Here is an 18,310-nt window from a genome sequence, read left to right on the forward strand (position 1 = left end):
GTAATTACTTTCTCTTATATGTAAAATCTTAATAGTTCTGTTAAAAGTTGATTTTAGTATCTTGAATAAGTTTTTCTTTTTTTATTTTACTTAAATATGTATTTTTATTAGATTCTTTATTTACATTTCAAATGCTATCCCCTTTCCTAGTTTCCCTTCCAAAAATCCCCTATCCTCTCTCCCCTCCTGCTATTCACCAAACCTATCCCGAGCTTTTGTCCCCACCGGCAAGAACACGCTCAGGACAACCGGAATCTTCTGCGGCAAAAGCTTTATTGCTTACTTCTTCAGGAGCAAGAGGAGAAGAGGAGCGAATGGCAAAACCCCGTCCCTTTTATGGAGGATTGTCCTCCGCCTCGGACGTGTCGCTCCCTGATTGGCTGCAGCCCATCGACTGAGTTGTCGTCACGGGGAAGGCAGAGAACATGGAGTGGAAAATTACCCTGGCACATGCGCAGATTATTTGTTTACTACTTAGAACACAGGATGTCAGCTCCATCTTGTAATGGCGAATGTGAGGGCGGCTCCCCACACAACCCATTCACTCCTGCTTCCTGGCCCTGGCATTTCCCTATACTGGGGCATAGAATCACAGGACCAAGGGTCTCTCCTTCCATTGATGACCGACTAGGTCATCCTGTGTTACATATGCAGCTCCCAGAATCACATTATGAGACAGAACAAATTCAAAACTACCATTGAATTTGTTTTGTGTTGGCCATCTACTGATGATCATTGGGGCACCCATTAAGGGTAAGACAGTGGAACAATAAAGACACATCCACAAAACTTCCAACCCCACATTTACCCTGATATAAGAAATACAGGCATAAGAGGATGGGTCAGAGACTGAAGGAATGGCCAACCAGCCTAACTTGAGACTGATCCCATAGTCAAGCACCAATCACCGACACTATTAATGATACAGTGTTAATGCTTATAGACAGGAGTCTAGCAGGGTTCCACTCAGCAGCCAACTCAGACAGATGCAAAGAGCTATAACTAATCCTTGGATGAAGCTATGAAAAAATAGATGGTTGGATTGCTGGTTGCAGAGTAGTTAGAAAATCCACAGGAAGATCAACAAAGTCAACTAACCTGGACCATTCAAGCTCTCAGAGTGTATCAGCAACCAAATAACATACGTGGGCTGGACCTAGTACAACCCACACATATGTAGCAGAAGTACATCTTGGTCTTCATGTAGGTCCTGAACAACTAATGCAGGGGTCATGCCAAAAGCTGTTGCCTATATGTAAGATATGTTCTTCTAGGTGGGCTGCCTTGTCTGACCTAAGTGGGAGAGGAAGCACCTAGCCCTTCAGACTACTGCCCCAATGCTATGCCTTTCTGCTTCCAGCCAAGATGATATTATACTAACTCTCTGAACTACAAGCAAGCCCCCAGTTAAATTCTTTCTTTGAAAGATTTGCCATAGTCATAGTGCCTATTCACAGCAATGGAACAGTAAATAAAGAATAAATCTTTACCAAGGTTTGTCATAATAGGACTAACCATGTTATGGTTAGAGGAAAATAGAACACTTTTTTTTTTCTCTGAACTAGAAGAACAGTTAAACACTTTAAGCAGGTCAGAGTAGGCTGTACTTGTGGGAACTTGGGAGATAGCAGTGCTGAGAGCAAAGTGGACTTCTGTGTCCCAGATGCAATGTTTTAGAGGAAGAATATTACTGTGTTTGAGACTATTTTTGTAATATTTTGGGATAGAATATGGCTGCTATTTTGCCCTTGTCTTAAAATTTTGATGGAGGCTAAATTGCAAAGTCTTAGATTACATTGGCAGAGGGGATTTCATGACAGCCAAGTGACCATGTCACTTGGTTATTAGTAATCAGATTCATGAGGATCTATAATGAAAACGAGCTATCACGCAAAAAGAAATGCGTAATTTGGGAGAAAATTTGAACCAGAAAATGTAATATTGGAGCCAAGTCCTGTTCCCAAGGAGTTAAAATTGTAAAGAAAAACTGTTGCTAAATGGAATAAAGGTTGTGGTAATCTAAGGGAAAGAACCTATCCAGATAATTCTGCAACCTGTAAAAAGAATGTGCCTGGTGCCCTTGGCCTGGAAACCATCAGCAAGTTGAACCTGATGTAATTAAGGGTAATTAAGGGGTCCAGATTTCAGTTCAAGCAGGTGGCAGAACTTGGCAACTCTATCCTCTTGGTCCTGAATCTGGAAATAAGAAAGATACAGGAAAGGGGCAATAGAATCTTCCTGTGCAGTTAAGGAAAGCCACTGGGGTCAGGCATTTGGCAAGACAGTCTCTGAATTTGGGCTTATAGGGGCCATTGCAGGAGGCTGTGAAGGTGAAGCCTGGATTGTGTTGGAGACCACAACATGCAAGAGATGCCAGAGTTGTTGGATTCTTGCCAAAGAGAGCTGCTAGCAAGGTTTGGAAAGAGAGAGAGAGAGAGAGAGAGAGAGAGAGAGAGAGAGAGAGAGAGAGAGAGAGAGAGAGAGAGAGAGAATTATGTGGCAGTCAATATAGCTGAAGGAATTGGAGTCCTGAAGAGTGGTTTGGCATCAGACATGGAGATACAGAATTTGGAGTTTTCCCTGCTTATTTTCTCTCTTGCTCTGGTCCAGCATTTTCTCTGTTTTGGAATGGTAATGTTTATTTTGTGCCATTGTATATCAGAAATATGCAATTAATTTTAACTGTTATTCTGATTATACAGGAGGTTTGAGTTAAGATATTGTCATCAGTCTCAGAAAAGACTAAAGACTTTGGATTTTGAGATAGTGTTGAGAGTGTGAAAAACAGTGAGAACATTTGAAGTTTTACTAATTGCATTTTGCTTTATGATATGGCTTCAAACCAATAGGAGCTGGGGGTGAAATATTTTGGTTTGAATGAAAATTGCCTCCATATGCTCATATCTTTGGATGCTTTGTCCTCAAGTGATGAGTTACTTGGAAAGACTATATGAGGTGTCTTTGTTGGAGTAGGTGTGTCCTTGTTTGAGGAGATGTGTTGCTGGAGATGGGCTTGGAAGCTTCAAAAGTCCAGCCAGGACCAATACTCTGTCTCTGTCTCTTTCTGTCTCTGTCTCTGTCTCTGTCTCTGTCTGTCTGTCTGTCTGTCTGTCTGTCTCTCTCTCTCTCTCTCTCTCTCTCTGTGTGTGTGTGTGTGTGTTTATTCATCATCTTTTCTTATTGAATCGGAATTATCTCATTCAGGATGATTTTTCTAGTTCCATTCCTTCACCTGCAAATTTCATGATTTGTTAACACTAGAGTATGTTTCCGTTGTGAAAAATCAACTATTTGTATAATCACAGAGGTTAGACATAGAGTACAGGACTTGGGGGTGGATGGTTATTTCAGAAAAGAGAAAAGTAACATATAGTTATGAAGAGACTAAGAGGGCTGGAGGGAACCAGTAGGCTGTTCCCAAATTCTGGCTATTATGAATGCAGCAACAATGAATATGGTTCAGTGGGTGTCTCTGCAATAGGGTTTAAAATCTTTTAGGTATATGCCTAAGATTATATAGTTGAATCTTAATATAGATCAATTCCAAGTTACCTGAGGAGCTACAAAACTGATTTCCTTAGTGTGGACAAGTATGTACTCCCACCAACAGTGAGTTAAGATTTTCCTTACCCCATATCCTAGCTAGCATGAGCTGTCATTTGTTTTATTGATCTTCACCATTGCAAATTATATATGATGAAATATCAATGTAGCTTTGGTTTTTTCACTTCAATGGTGTTTAAGGATATGACTAAGGATGTTGAATCTATATTTAAGTGATTCTTAACCAATTGTCTTTTATCTTTTGAAAACTATTTAGGTTTTTGTCCCTTTAAAAAAAGGTTATTTCAATATCCATTTTTCAATTGTTGTTTTATATTTTGAACTTAGCCATCTATTGGATGTGTAATTTGTAACTTCCCATTTTGTATTCTACCAGCTTGTCCAAATGATAGTATCCTTTGATGTACAGAAATTTTCAGTTTCACAAGAACCCACTTAGTTATCGATCTTGGTTCTTGGGTTATTACTGCCCTGCTCAGAAAGTCTTTTCCCATGCAATAAGTCCAAGACTATTCCCCACTGCTTCTATCAATCTAAGGATATCAGACTTGCAACTGAGTTCCTTGTTTCATTTACAGTCACATTTGGTCAAGGTGATATATATATATATGACTCTATTTACATTATTTTACATGCAGTCCTCCAGTTAGACAAAAAGATGCTTTTTTTCTTAGTATATATTTTTGGATCTTTTCAATCAATGTGTGTGTGTGTGTGTGTGTGTGTGTGTGTGTGTGTGTAAGTTTCCATATGGAGCTGAAAATTGGCTTCTGGTTTCTGTGAGGAATCATTTTAGAATTTATTAGAGATTGCATTGAATCTGTAGATTGTTTTTTATAGAATAGGCATTTTCTCTAAATTAATTCTACTGATCCAGAAGTATGGGAAATATATCCATCTTCTAACTGCTTCTTCAACTTTTTTCTTCAATGTCTTTAAAACTGTATTATTCAAGATTTCAATCCCTTGGTTAGAGTTATCCTAAAATGTTCATATTCACAACTATAAAGATATTGTTTCCTTGATTTCTCTTTTATCATTTTTATATAGAAAGGCACTGGTTTATTTTTAATTATGTATTATCCTACCTTGTTGAGTTTATCAGCTGTAGAAGTTTCCTAGTAGAGTTTTTAGGGCCATTTATACGTAAAACCATATCATTTATGTATAAGCTTAAGGTGATAGCACCAGATGTATATGCTGAAGGGTTAGGCATGAGATGTATAAACTGAGAGTTTCATCACCAGATTTATAAACTGAGACATAAGTGCACAAAGATATGGGTGAGGGTAGATATTTATTATAGTTATGAGAGAGAGTGCAGTCAGAGGTATATAAAAGAGGCCAGAGCAGATTTAGGATGTGCATTGAACAAGGTGAGCAGATAGGACAGGGCCATGAGAGGAGACGAAGTGTGGGTGAGCTCAAAAGGAAAAGAAAACAAGTGAAAGAGGACCATGAGAGAAAGAAAAAAGAGAGAGAAAGAGCATAGCCTCAATAGTGGGGTTATAAGGAAATAAGAATCTGAGAGAGGGAAGCCTATTAGCTGGAGAAGTATAGGGTAGAGCCAGGGTGATAAGAATTGAAAAGACATTTATGGTATATCCTCACTTATAAGTGGACATTAACCATAAAGTTCAGGAAAAGCATGATAAAATCTATAGACACAAAGAAACTATGTTAAATGTCCCAAGGGAAGATGAATGATTCTCCATCAGAAGCAGAAACAAAATAGCCATCAGAGGTAGATGAAGAGAGAGTACTGGGTGTGGGGGAGGGGTGAGGAGAGAAAAGAGGATTGGGATTAGGTGTAGGGAGGCAGGAAAAGGATTGGAGTTAGAATGGAAATCTGTTGGGAGCATCTCTTGGACTAGCTGGAGGCCTAGGACAGGGGAGGCTTCTAGGAGTCTACAGGGGTGACCTTATCTGAGATTCCAAACACCAGGGGACATAGAAACTGAAATGGCATTCTCCTGTAGCCAGATATGACTTACAGTGTAAGGAGAAGGACATCAGTCCACCTACAAAACCTACAGCCCAAAATTTGTCCTCCCTACAAGATGTACAGGGATAAAGATGAAGCAGAGACAGAAGGAACACCCAACCAATGACTGCCCAAACTTGAGACCTATCCCATGTCAGAATGCCAACCCCTGGCACTATTAATGATACTCTACTATGCTTGCAGGAGTCTAGAATAACCCTTTCCTGAGAGCATAGAATAACTGTGTCCTGAGAGGCTTCCTCTAGCAGCAGATGGAAACAGATGGAAAGACCTAAAGCCAATTATCAGACCGAGCTTGGAAACTCTTGTGGAAGACTGAGGGAAAGAAGTAAGCAAGTGAGAGGGGTCACGGACACCTCAGAAAGACCTACAAAGTCAACTAACTTGGGACTGGGAGGGTATCAGTGAGTTAACTACCAACCAAAGAGCATGCAAGGGCTGAATCTAGCCTCTCCCCTCCCACATTTATAGCAGATGTGTAACTAGGTCTTCATACAATTGGATTGGGGCTGTTGCTGATTCTATTACCTGCCTTTGGATCCCCTTTACTTACCTGTACTATCTCTTTGGGCCTCAATAGGATAGGATGTGTTTAGTCCTATTGGACTAGATATCCCAGGGTGAAGAGGTATCCAAGTCAGGCTTCCCCTTCTCTGGAAGGAGTAATGTGGAAAGGGATTTGTAAGTGAGGGTCTGGGAGGAGGGGAGGGAGGGAGCTGCAATTGGGATATAAGATGAATAAAAAAACTAAAAAATATATTGGAAAAAATTTTTAAAAGAATTGAGACAAGTTGTGATACCCCTATATACTCTATAGCAGTTATTTATTATATGGAGTCTGTATCCAGCATGTACTTTAGTATGTTAATAGACAACACAGACCCATTTTTCCCAAGTTTTCCTTGGACCTTACAACATGAATATAAAGATATTGTGTATCCCTTCCCTTCTATTTGTACCGCTTTGATCTCCTTTGGCTATCTTATTTCTCTAGCTGACTTTAAATGTTATATTGAATAGTCTTTGAGAGAGTGAATAAATTTTTCTTTTCTTTTCTCTTCTTTTCTTTTCTTTTCTTTTCTTTCTTTCTTTCTTTCTTTCTTTTCTTTTATTTTATTTTTTTGACTTAGTAGAAATGCTACAAGTTTCTCTCTGTTAGGTTGATGTTGGCTCTGAGCTTACTGTAAAATGCCTTTAATATTTTGAGGTATGTCTATTTTCTCCCTAGGCTCTCAATTACTTTTATCATAAAGTAATGTAATAGTTTGTCAAAGGCCTTTTCTATATATAAAAAGATGATCATGTAATTTTTGTCATGTTTATATAGTTGATTATATTTATCAATTCATGTATGTTGAGTTAACCCTGCTACTCTAGAAAGAGTATGGTATTGAATCCACCCAATATCAGTATGTTAATGTCAAAATGTTTAAAAGAATGAGTCTTTTATGAGATGCTATGTAGGGTTCTGTGAGGCAAGAATGTCCTAATGAAGTTTCTTTGCTTGGTGGCTTAAGTATTTTTCCTTAGTTATGACCATAAATATTCAAAGCATGTTCTCTAAGTATGACTGTTTTACATTCAAACCTGTCTATAAAAATCCCTCCTCCCAGAGGTCCTTGGTCTTGCGAAGGGCCCCAGTGTAGGGGAATGCCAGGACACGGTAGTGGGAGTGGGTAGGTTAGTGAGCACGAGGAAGGGAGATGGGCTAAGGGGGGTTTCAGCAGGGAAATGAGGAAAGGGGATAAAATGTAAATAAAGTAAATATCTAATAAAAAAAACCCACCTCCCACCAGTATTTTATTTTTTACCCAGTTCACTGAATTTTTCAATTGTCTATTTTCTGACCTTGATTGTGAGTGTAATGAAATGCTTGGACCTATACTTTATTTTCACAAGTAATTGTGCTTCTCTTCCTGGTTCTGAAAATTCTGTTAAATATGGAACCATTATTCACTTCTAGATGTAATATTTCCCCAACCCTGCTCCCTTGGTACTTTTATATCACTTCAGTACAACCAGATTACCAAGACTATGAAGTTGTTCTCCCTAGTCCACCTGTGTTGAAACAACAAGTACTCTTCCTTCTTGCATCTAACAAATTAAATAAAACTATGCTCAAAGAAATAGCCAAAGCAACAATGAACTTGATTAATGTGTGTACTGGCTAGTTTTATGTCAACTTGACACAGCTGGAGTTATCACAGAGAAAGGAGCTTCAGTTGAAGAAATGCCTCCATGAGATCCAACTGTAAGGCATTTTCTGAATTAGTGATCAAGGGGGAAAGGCCCCTTGTGGGTGGGATCATCTCTGGGCTGGCAGTCTTGGTTCTATAAGAGAGCAGGCTGAGCAAGCCAGAGGAGGCAAGGCAAGCCAGTAAAGAACATCCCTCCGTGGCTTCTGCATCAGCTCCTGCTTCCTGACCTGCTTGAGTTCCAGTCCTGACTTCCTTGGTGATGAACAGCAGTACAGAAGTGTAAGCCAAATAAACCCTTTCCTCACCAATTTGTTTCTTGGTCATGATGTTTGTGCAGGAATAGAAACCCTGACTAAGACAATGTGCTATTTCATTTTGTTTGTGTTTACTTCAAGATTTTAGTATTTCCTGATAAGTGGCAAATGTGAGTGCTACACATAGCCACAAGACAACATATATATCTGACCATGTTACTAATACTGAGAAATATAAAATTTGTTTTTGAATTTTGCAAAATACTGGAATTTTTGTGTCTAACTATGATGTCCTTGTTATTTCACTCCAGCTTATTCTTCATCTAATTTCATTACTGCTAATGAGAGAAACTCTAATTTATAAGTAATAACTAATAAGCAGCAGCAAAGGCTGCTTGTCACCTTATTCACAAACACAAAAGATGATTTCCTAATTCTTCTAATGTGTTGAGGTTTGATAAGTTTTCACTATTCTATTTATCATGAATATACAAATATGATATATATGTTCATTATGTCTGAGTAAGATATATATGGAATACATGATTGGTCAAGTTATTTATAAACCATTGATTGCTTCAGCAATATGATGTTATGCAGTCTGGAAGGTGATTTAATTTCTCTGATATTATTTGCTTTTCTGAAAATAAATAGTATATATTTATATATAGATAGAGAGAGAGATAGAGAGTTCTATGAAATAAAATTATCAGTACAATTCTCACCTCATGCTATTACTCTATAAATGTTTTTCTTCCTTTCAGACTCTCTAGTCTTAATTTTGCTAACATTAATAATGTCATTTTGTGTCTTGAGATAGTTTTTATTCATTTTTTCCCCAGCAGTAAATAGGAAATCTCCTTCTTTTTTACCATGGTTAACATATGTGGAGAGTAGAGAGAATAGTTGATTTAGTCATTCCAGTAGTTCATTGGTCATACACTTACTCTGTGTTTCTTTTAGGAATAACAGCTTGTTGTTAAGAATACAGATTTGGATTCAATATTCTAAACGGGGTACTCTTCCAGAAGAAGTTCAGATTGAGATGATCAGAAATAGTATGGACAATGTGAGAAATCATCAGGAAAATAGGTCTTTTCAGTTTTTTCCATTGGAAAACCTTATTGCTTTTTTCCTACCCTGAAGTCACAAGAACTGCTCCCCTTTTGATCTCAATATTCTATATGTTGTATTTTACATATGAAATATGGGAACTGCAAAGATCAATAAGACTCCTGAATACCTACTCAGTCCTCTTTTCTTATATCTCATGGACATGTCCAACTGCAAAACAATCTATGCAAAAAGTGCTAAGCCCAGCCAATTGCCACTATTTAATTAAATTAAGATTCTGTAAATAAGAAGTAAAGGGGGATAGTAATAACTTAGATGCCAATGTTCTCCGATTCCGTATCCATAACCTGACACTCAAGTCCAGGAGGAGGGATGAAAAAGAATACCATACCGTTCTGTAGGCACAACCAAGGTCACTCACCTGTACCAAAAGGATAATGCTACCTGTATCTACCTGTACCGTAGATAATGCTACCTTAGGAATGAGTGCCACCTCATCTAGCAAGGTAGAAGATAGAAGAAGGAAACCTGAATCTGAGGTACTTCAGGAATTACAGACAAAGCCTACAGGACACAGAGCCACCACACTTAGTATTTTGCAAATATAAAATTAAACAAAACTCTCTAAATTACTAATAACAGATAACAATTTCTTCCAAAACGGCTTCATAGTGCTTCCTTATATCATTACATCCATAGTTCATTTTTTTAGTAGCTCAGATACTTGTGTCTATGGAACAGCAACAGGCCAAATTGATGAAACAAGATATAGGACAAGATGCTAGCAAAAGAAAACTTCAGGTAAGCAAAGCATTGAGCAAAACAAATCCTGGTTAGAGAAAGTTAGCTTAGTTCATCTAAGCAGTGAAAAACCTGTCTCAGGAGAAAAGAATGTAAAGATTTGTGATGTTCAGTTCTATACAGATATAAAGAAAAATTTCTCAAAAGTCAATTGATGGCTTAGTATGTGATTATTATGAAAAATTTATTACAAAAGAGGCATTTGAAAAGTGCTCAGAAAGAATTTTTTAAAAAATTTCAGAAGACCTGCATAGATTCAAATATTGTTGCCCAAATGCCAGATGGCAAAATTCCATCTGAATTTATGACCAGCCAGAGCAAAGCCTAGAAAGGAAGCCAGTTTCCATTTCTATCAGCATTCAAACAATAAACAAGTTATCACCTCTCAAAAAATAACAAAGAGTCATCTGATGTCATTCCTTAGAAAGAAAGGATCACTTATTTGACAATTACAGCCCAAATGTCTCTTCTTATCACTGCATATTTTGTTAATATTGACCCTGGAGAGCAACCTTCTGTTTCTTAAGAATTTTTAAAATATGCTTCAGTCTTTGATGACAATTCTGTCTGTAGAATATTAAAAGACAGCTTCAAACTGATGTCAAATATAACTGAGAAGGAAGATGTAATGCATTTGAAAATCTTGAGTGCTAACAAATACATCCACTCCAAGGATAACATCTGGGTATGGACAGACAATAACTAGGTTGTAACCTTGCCTAGATGGATAGTGTTGTCAGTCATTTTCTAATTATGAAGTTTTATTAGATACATATTGTCTGGAATATTTGTAAATGAAAACAAAATATGTCACCTAAATTGCAAAGTTATTGGTGGTCCTTACATTTTAAAGATCCTATAGACAGGGCTTTTGCAGAGGGCTGCTGTAGTTTATGGAATGTTTGACTTTTAAATGGTTAGTAACTTTGCATCTAAATGGTGAGAAGTAGAATATACCTTTAATTTGTCTTATGTACCCCACTATTGTCATCTTTTCATTATAATCTTTGTATGTCCCTAAAAATTCTATCATCTCTTAATAAAAACTGATACTGAGCTGGTTTTTATTCTGTCTATGCATTCATCCCAATGACCTGTATATTAGAAAACTATGCTTAATGAACAAGTAGAAATAAGATGAAGGTGAAGAATGTAGAAATTTGTTTACCTTACTTCAAGTCCATTCTCAACTTCATACTTTTCTAATAATTTCTGAGATGCTATTGATTTGGGATAAATTTGAGAGTCACTATTGTTTTGTAGAAAAGATTCATCTTAAAACTTAGCAAAGTATGATGATGTATGCCTGCTATCATTTTCAGGTGGCTGAAGTTGCTTGGATGTAAGTTTAAGATCAGCCTGGATTATATAACGTATTCTAGAGCAGCCTAGTGTTGCAAAGCCCCTGATTCCTTCCGATAAACAATACACTCCCCCCAAAATAGAAAGAAAGGATAAATGAAAAAAAAATAAGGTAAAATAATAGAATAAATTAACTTCTATTCTGAAAATCAAGAATAGTTATTTAGCATCAAAAAGGATTAAGAAATCCTTTCCTTCTGCTGTGGACCTGTCTACCCAACTTCACAATAACAAATATTCCTGGCATTACAGAAATCTGAATTTCAAAGGATCTGACAGAGTAGAGAATTTACAATAATGCAACACCTGCAAGTATGGCTCAACATTTAAGAACACTGGCTGCTCTTGCAGAGAATTAGGGTTTAGTTCCTAGCATCCACATTAAACTTACAACAACTTGTAAATTTAACTTCAGAAGATTAAATGGCCTCTTCTAGCCTATATAAGAATTAGACATATAGTGTACTGGCATATGTATAGGCAAAATACTCAAATATGTAGAATAAAATCAAGAAAAACGTATTTTAAAAGATTAATGACAGATTTCCGGTCTTGAATAATATAAAGGAACACACTTGCTTTTATTGATTATGACCTATTTCCAAGTATCTAGGTGGGAAACATGTAATTACATTATGATTTAGAATATAAATTTTACACTCAAACTGACAGCATATTTTATAGATGTAACTTTGAAGATACACCTGAATTACCGTTCTGCATCCAAATCTGTACCTCAGTTTCCTACTTGAAGGACAGTTAATACTTTCTGCTTCATAAAATTTTGAGAGTAAGAATGGTATAAAGATTTGTAAGAAAAAGTCTTAGAGTATTGTTTGGCACAAGTAATAACTCATTTTTTTCAATATTACCAAGATTATTTGACCTAATTATTTTTAATTTCTAGATAATAGAAATTTTCTTAACTTCATTTAGTAGTCAAAATAAAAGGAAAAATAGACATTTACTTTTAAATAAATAAGAAATATTTCACCCTTGTATAATTTCATATGAAGAAAAAAATTTGTATAGGAATATTAATTCAGTAACATGACTACTTTGGTAAGGCATTATATCTAAAGACCTCCTAGGTCTGTGTGATCTGGCTGGGGTGTAGTCAGGTCCTGGATTACATACAATATCATTTGGCTAGAATACAAACATGCCTTTAGTACACACATTTAATTCCGACAATTCCATATAATTGAGGGGCAGGCAAAGTGATGAATCTGAGAAAGATTTATCAGAATATGTCTGACATAGAATATACCTAAGTCTAAAGAGAACAGACAGGAAACAGAGATGCCTTAAGAGCCCTGAGGAGAGAGGAGAGTTCAATTTGGAACCGAACAGTTATTCTCAGTTCAGTTTGGATTACAGAGTTCAATTTGTGAAGTTCAGAGGTAGTCTTTCCAAGCAAAGCAATTCAGTTGGAAGCTGGTAGAAACCAATTTGAATCCGTCACCTTGGAGAGGAGTTTGAGCCAGCTGAGTTGAACCTTCCAGCCAGAGTTGAGCTAGAAAGAGCTAGAAAGATTGAGTTTATTCGCTATTGAATCTCAAAGGCTGAAACATTCTGGGCTGCAGTTAGCAGAGGGATACAAAAGATGAAGCTTTCTAGGTATGAAGGTGAGTATAGAAGCCTAGGGTTAGGTATTACAGAAATAGAAATGCTCTGGGGTCAACCCAAGCCATGTATTCCACAGCTTGTGTGCAGTTATCATCTTATCCTTCATCTGAGGAAATAAAACCAACATTCACAAATTCTTAATACAATTTTCACAAAGTAGGCTTTTGTGATAACAGTCTTAACTGACACATATCATGAGATCACTTCTGAGTCAGGCAGTTGTCATGTGTGTAAAGCAAATAGCACTAACAAGTTTTGAGTAGGAAGGATGTCTTATCCAAATCATGTTTTCAAAACATATTGGGTCAAAATGAAAGTGAAAAATATTGAGGAGTTAGAATATAATCGGTCAAAATCCAAGAAGGGAGTCCGCAACCCAAGATATCTTTTTTCAAAATTGCAATACAGGAAACAGTCTGTAACCTAAATTTATCCTCCCAAGTATAGAGCACCTGGGACAGTGATGAAAATAAAGATTATTGTCCGGATTGAATCTACTTAAGTAGCTACCACACAGAGAAATACCAAATTAAGGAAAGCAGTTTCTGAAGCAATCAAAACCAAGTTCCTACTGGTGATTGGCAAAAGTAATGGGAAAGAAAACTATTTTCTCAATAGTTTGAGCTAAATATGTTCTATATGAATGTTTTCCAGTCCAATTTTTACAGAAAACGAATAAGAATACTCCATTTGTCACAATAGGTATCTAAGTATACCAGGAATATCTCAACTGGCAAAGTAATTGCCCAACAGAATCTCGTGGACCTACATAAAATTTTTTAAATTAATCAATGTTTTGTGGGTTTGACAGACACAAAGAGAATTAACCTACTTTGATTTATTTTCAGAACTTGGCATCAATTGGAAATATAAATGAATCATTTATAAATGTTATTTAAGAAAATTATAATAGAGAGTTTATAAACAAAAATGTTCTTATAGATACTTAAGTATATGCTATAGAAAATGGATAAAACTGGTAGCAGCCCTAGCTCTTTATAAAATAAAGTGGTGTTTGTGGTTGGAGAGCCTGTGTTCTTAGATCTACCGTTAACTTACAGATTTCACATGGTAGCTCAGAACCATCTTTAACTCCAGTTCAAGAGAATCTAATACCTTGTTCTAGCCTCTAAAGGCAAAAGACATACAAGTGGTCCAGTTATATGTAAGCAAAACTACCATACATATAAACCAAATTAATGTAAAATAAATGAAAATAATGCTTTATCTTGTAATTTCAGATATTTTGGATAATCATGATAATAATAATGCTTTCTTTAATCGGACTCCACCTGAAAATTACAAATAATATCAGCAGAAAATATATTCATTGTGGTGTGAAACTTGCTACTCAAGAGTGACTTAAGTCTGTGTTATATATAAATACAAAAGATAAAAAGTGCCTATATCACTCTGAGTTAAGAGACAGAGTAGGACTATGATTCATAAAATATATAGGATTTTCCTTTCTACTTTGCAGTTATAAGTGCTTGTTTTTTCTAATGCTTCTTTTTTAGTGTTATCCTTCGAAAACATAGATATACAGATTCATACTCATTAGGATATTTTTATTGAAAAGCCTGAGAATACTGTTAGAGCATGGTATGTCTAACATAAATGAGACAAAAGGTTCAATTCTTTTTCATTATAAAAATAGTGAATTTATACAATACTATCTTTGGAGACAAAGTCATGGCAGTTATTTACTTACACATTGATGTTGGCAGATTTTTACATAATATTAATATTTATAGAAGATGTTATAAGTTTGACTATGGCACATAACTTTCTGGCATTTTGATTCACTAGAGGTTATGAAGTACCTTAATTCCTTTCTATCTAAAGAATCGTTAGAATCTTTGACTCAATATATGTTTGAATGGTTTAAAAGGTATTGTAAAATAAGTTTTTCATAATTTTATAATTGTTTTATTTTATTCCTTATGAAATACTCTCAACCTCAGGTATAGAATAAGGCTCTGAGTTCAACTGATTTTAGTCACTTAAAATGTACAGTATATCTTGTCCACCATTATATGCTAAAATGATAGACTAAGTTATACAAATGCTATGGCCCATTAAATAAAATATAGCCTTGTTATTTATATAAAAACCTTTACAATTGCATTTCCTGAAATTTCTTACAAAATATTTGTCCTATGTTCTGACCATAAACAGTAAAACATGTCCTGTTTTATGAATCATAGTATCCACTGATACAGCAAATAATATAGGATTTCCCTTAGTAAATAGGTTTGGTTTATACAATAACTAGACTTCTTTTGTGAAGCTAAGAACTGTTTTTCTATTCAATAAACACTAAAAAAGATACACACTGCTGGATCCTGATGCATAAATTATTAGAATATTTTTCAGATAAAACAATTAACTCTCCCTTGTGTTGCTATAATGACATGCATTGAACCTTATGGTTTAATTCCCAGGATGCTAAATAGATTCTCAAGCCTTTAGGAGAAAAGAATGTGGCATGAGAGAAACAAAGAACATGCTGTTAAATTGTCACTGCACTGAAAAAAACATACAGATTAAGGTATGTTTTGACTATCAAAGGCATATGTACAAATATATACAATTCAACTGAGAAATAGCTCAACACCTTGCAAATAACACCTTGTTTATTCATAAAACAGACTTAGCTGCCCATTTGCCTAGAAGACACTTTTATTAAACTTATTGAAATAGAGTGCATATGGAACTACTATGAGAATTGTTTATTGTATTAAGAGCCGCTTAAAAACACTTTTTTGTAGTGTGAAATAGTTAATGCAGTAACTCTTACTAACTGTTCTTTCACATAATCCGGTACTTTACCCCCACCTACATAGAGCACTCTAAATTTGTTGATGGTGGTAATAAAGCAGCAAATTTCAAACAGGTATTACTGGTCTGTTAGCTCATACACATATGATATGAACATTCATAAAATTAAATAGTTTGTGTTTACTATAACGTCATTAGATTTTTATCTTACTACCAAAACCACAAAGTTTTAAGAGTGTTACTCAAATATTTTAAAAATTCAACGTACAGATTTAACTATGCTTCATATGTGTGTGTGTGTGTGTGTGTATATATATATGTATGTATATATATATATCACAGTACAGATTTAACTATGCTTCATATGTGTGTGTGTATATATATATATATATATATATATATATGCATATATATATATATATCACAGTACAGATTTAACTATGCTTCATATGTGTGTGTATATATATATATATATATATATATATTTATATGTATATATGTATATATTATATCACAGTACAGATTTAATTATGCTTCATATATCACAAAACCCTAGTAAACCCACACTTGTCTCAACTTGTATCTAACTCCAGCTGGTCAGAAACTCTTTTTAAGTTGGTTTGAATAAGAATAATACCATAAGATCATATATTTGAAAGCTTGTCCCCAGGAGGGGAAATTGTTTGGGAAAGATTAGGAGGTGTGACTTTGGTGGAGAAAGTATGTCATTGGAATCCAGGTTTGAGGTTCAAATCCCACACCATTTCCAGTTACCTCTCTAAGCCTCTTACTTGTGGATTAGAAAAATCTCAGCTACTTAAGCACTATGCCTGCCTGCTACCATGCTCTCTAACATGACAGTCATGGATTTACCCTCAGAAGCTGAAGCCTTGATACATACATCATTTTTACCTTGCCTTGTCCATTGTTTCTCATCACAACAGTAGAAAAGTTGTTGACACTTTATAGCTAGCTCCTCATTACTTTCCCATAATAATCAACCTAAGAACATAACTATTACATAATTATTATTTGGGATAAAAGTATGTAAGGTGAAATGTTCAGATCAAAAGTGTGCAAATTAATATAGTAATAAAATGAATAAATTAATGCAAATTCTGACATGCTGATAATATGCTCAACAGTTCCACAGTCCCCAGAGGACTCTCCACCCCACAGGCACTCTAGAACACCCAGGATCTTAGGATCACTGGTGAGTGGAACACAGCATCTCTTCCAACAGAACAGGGAGTGACTGGGGCCAGCAGGAGCAGGGACACTGGAACCCCACCTGACCAGTAGTTCAGGTTCCTTCCAATTAGCACTGGTCTAACTTGGTTTCACACTCAGCGGACAGCCCCACCATTCCCAGGGGGGTACCACTTCCAAGCACTCTAACATGCCCAGGAACTTAGGATCCCAGGATCCTAGGCATACTTACTTTTTCTTTGATATCCATGAGAGATATTAACTGGTCCCTTTCTCCCTAGCTACGACTACGGGGCTGTGACTGTTTAAGTAAGCAAAAGTGTTCTTTTCATATTTTATGAAAAAGTTCCCATGGATTTTGTATTAATTCATTTAAATTTCCAACTGCTATAATCCATTGACACAATCTGTACCTGTAAGGTTAATGTAAAACTATTTATATAATTAATTAAAACTATTCAATTATGGCTGAACAGTTTGATGAATTCTTTTGGTAATTTTGACATTTATGTCCATGGATTTTTAGTTAAGTGTTAATTTAGGTAGAGGTGGGAGGGTAGGATAGGAGAAGGAATACAGACAATGGTAAATAATACTTAGAACTTTTAGAAAAAAATCATATGAAAAGGTATTACTGTAGAATTTTCCTAAACTATACACATATACACATAGAAATAGATTTAATGGAGTTACCCTAAAATGCAAAGATAATGCACCATCTAGATACCACATGGTAACAAATAAAAACCCAAGATCATGGAATGGGCTCTGTCTTTGTGAGTTGTTGGTCATCAGCGTCACATGGATTCCCAATCATTGCAGGGTACTGGTGACCCTCTAGAACAGTGACTTTGTCCAATCTTGCTAATACTCTGACCATTTAATACAGCTGTTCCTGCTGTGAACAGCACCATACAATAATTTTCATTGCTACTTCACAGCTATAATTTTGCCAGTATTGTGAATCAGAATATAAATATCTCATATGTAGGATGTCTGATATACAGCCCCTGTTCAAGGGTCAATTGAACCCCCAAAGGGGTCACTACCCACAGGTCAAGAATCACTACTCTAGTACATGACAGTAAGACCCTGTTGTGAAATACATCACACTCCTGAGTCACAGAACATGGAGGAAAAAAAAAACTTAATTACCTAAAAGTTTCACTTCACAGGATAATTTTTATTGTTCTAGAAATTGTTATTGATGCTTTCAGAATAGAAAAGTAACCAATTTTACTCAGGGTTATGCAAGTGACAGTAAGGACTGGCTTTGCAAGATGTGCCCACCTATAGAATTAGTGACACAAATGTTATGAGAGTAACCAACTACTCTGGAGCTAGGGTCCATTCCACTAGATGAAAAGCATTCCTGGCACTATTAACATGAACAAGAATCTAGCTAGTTTGTCATATGAGAAAACCTACTACTA

This window comes from Mus musculus, chromosome 10 (assembly GCF_000001635.26).
Source record: "Mus musculus strain C57BL/6J chromosome 10, GRCm38.p6 C57BL/6J".
In the NCBI taxonomy this organism is placed as follows: domain Eukaryota; kingdom Metazoa; phylum Chordata; class Mammalia; order Rodentia; family Muridae; genus Mus; species Mus musculus.